This window comes from Oncorhynchus masou, unplaced genomic scaffold (assembly GCF_036934945.1).
Source record: "Oncorhynchus masou masou isolate Uvic2021 unplaced genomic scaffold, UVic_Omas_1.1 unplaced_scaffold_446, whole genome shotgun sequence".
Lineage (NCBI taxonomy): Eukaryota > Metazoa > Chordata > Actinopteri > Salmoniformes > Salmonidae > Oncorhynchus > Oncorhynchus masou.
In genome coordinates, this window is record NW_027010853.1 from 340001 (window position 1) to 342135 (window position 2135).

The following is a 2135-nucleotide window of genomic DNA, read 5'->3' on the forward strand; positions in this document are numbered from 1 at the left end:
ATCTGGAGGTGTGGAGGGTGGGGGTTTGGGGGGGTGGGGTGGCTCAGAACACTACCGGATAGTGTGCTCCTACAGCAGAGCACATACATGTTACATACATGTTACATACATGTTACCTAGGCCTATGTGTTTTAATGTTACATCCGTGTTACAATACTGTCTGTGTAAACACAGAAGTCTGAGGTCGGGGGAGGGTGTCACTGTGTCAGGGTCAGGAGGTCACCGTGGTCACTGTGCTATAAAACACAGCAGTGTGAGGTCAGGGGGTCACTGTGTCAGGGTCAGGAAGTCACTGTGTCAGGGTCAGGAGGGTCAGGAGGGTCAGGAGGGAAGGGCTTTCTCCTGCTGTCAGATCAGTGGTTGGGAAGGGCTTTCTGCTGCTGACAGACCAGTGGTTGGGAAGGGCTTTCTGCTGCTGTCAGATCAGTGGTTGGGAAGGGCTTTCTGCTGCTGTCAGACCAGTGGTTGGGAAGGGCTTTCTGCTGCTGTCAGACCAGTGGTTGGGAAGGGCTTTCTGCGGCTGTCAGACCAGTGGTTGGGAAGGGCTTTCTGCTGCTGACAGATCAGTGGTTGGGAAGGGCTTTCTGCTGCTGTCAGATCAGTGGTTGGGAAGGGCTTTCTCCTGCTGACAGATCAGTGGTTGGGAAGGGCTTTCTCCTGCTGTCAGATCAGTGGTTGGGAAGGGCTTTCTGCCGCTGTCAGATCAGTGGTTGGGAAGGGCTTTCTGCTGCTGTCAGACCAGTGGTTGGGAAGGGCTTTCTCCTGCTGTCAGATCAGTGGTTGGGAAGGGCTTTCTGCTGCTGTCAGATCAGTGGTTGGGAAGGGCTTTCTGCTGCTGTCAGGGTAGTGGTTGGGAAGGGCTTTCTGCTGCTGTCAGAATAAAGGACATCAGAGGGGCGAAGGGCAGAAGAGGTCATGTCCTGGAACACGACAACATAATAACATACAGATGTATAATCGTATTGATGACATTCCTCTCAGTTCCTCTGAGAATAACCAAAGACACTATTGAAGTGAGCAAACATCTTGAGACATATAAACCTTATAACATCCACACGGTCTGTTTCTAAATCATCAGAGGGGCCTTCTAGACCCAGGTCACCTGACTAACCCAGTGGTTCAATATGTGGACAACTACAAATACCTAGGTGTCTGGTTGGACTGTAAACTCTCTTCCCAGACTCAACATTAAACATCTCCAATCCAAAATTAAATCTAGTATCGGCTTACTATTTCGTAACAAACATCCTCCACTCATGCTGCCAAACATACCCTTGTCAAACTGACTATCCTACCGATCCTTGACTTCGGCGATGTCATTTACAAAATAGCCTCCAACAATCTACTCAACAAATTGGATGCAGTCTATCACAGTGCCATCCATTTTGTCACCAAAGCCCCATACACTACCCACCACTGCAACACATTTAACATTTAAGTCATTTAGCAGACGCTCTTATCCAGAGCGACTTACAAATTGGTGAATTCACCTTCTGACATCCAGTGGAACAGCCACTTTACAATAGTGCAACCGGTACGCTCTCGTTGGCTGGCCCTCGCTTCATATTCATCGCTAAACCCACTGGCTCCAGGTCATCTATAAGTCTTTGCTAGGTAAAGCCCCGCCTTATCTCAGCTCGCTGGTCACCATAGCAACACCCACCCGTAGCATTTGTTATATTGTGTTATTGACTGTACGTTTGTTTATGTGTAACTCTGTTGTTTTTGTCGCACTGCTTTGCTTTATCTTGGCCAGGTCGCAGTTGTAAATGAGAACTTGTTATCAACTGGCCTCCCTGGTTAGATAAAGGTTAAATAAATAAAATAAAAAATGAAATGACTGAACAAAAGAACAACGAAACAGCACAGCAAGTAAGTGAAAGAAATAGGTTTTGATTACATTTACTAGTAATAGGGACATACGTCAATGCCAACAGTGTGTGTGTGTGTGTGTGTGTGTGTGTGTGTGTGTGTGTGTGTGTGTGTGTGTGTGTGTGTGTTCATTTAACTAGGAAAATATTGGCCGAAAATGTCATATCGGTGCATCACTAATAATAATACTAGTAACAATAATACTATTAAAAGGAATAATAGTAATATGAATTATAATACTAATAATACTATTAAATAATAAT

The 2135-nt window shown here is 45.8% G+C and overlaps 1 long non-coding RNA gene across 1 annotated transcript in view; it reads right to left on the reverse strand.

Annotated features, from left to right (window-relative positions):
- LOC135535115 (uncharacterized) overlaps positions 1 to 2135 on the reverse strand; it is a 4192-nt gene extending 2057 nt beyond the window's left edge. The window contains exon 1 of the long non-coding RNA XR_010454815.1: positions 1 to 2135. This exon is cut by the window's left edge and continues 1023 nt beyond it. This is a non-coding gene — a long non-coding RNA (uncharacterized LOC135535115).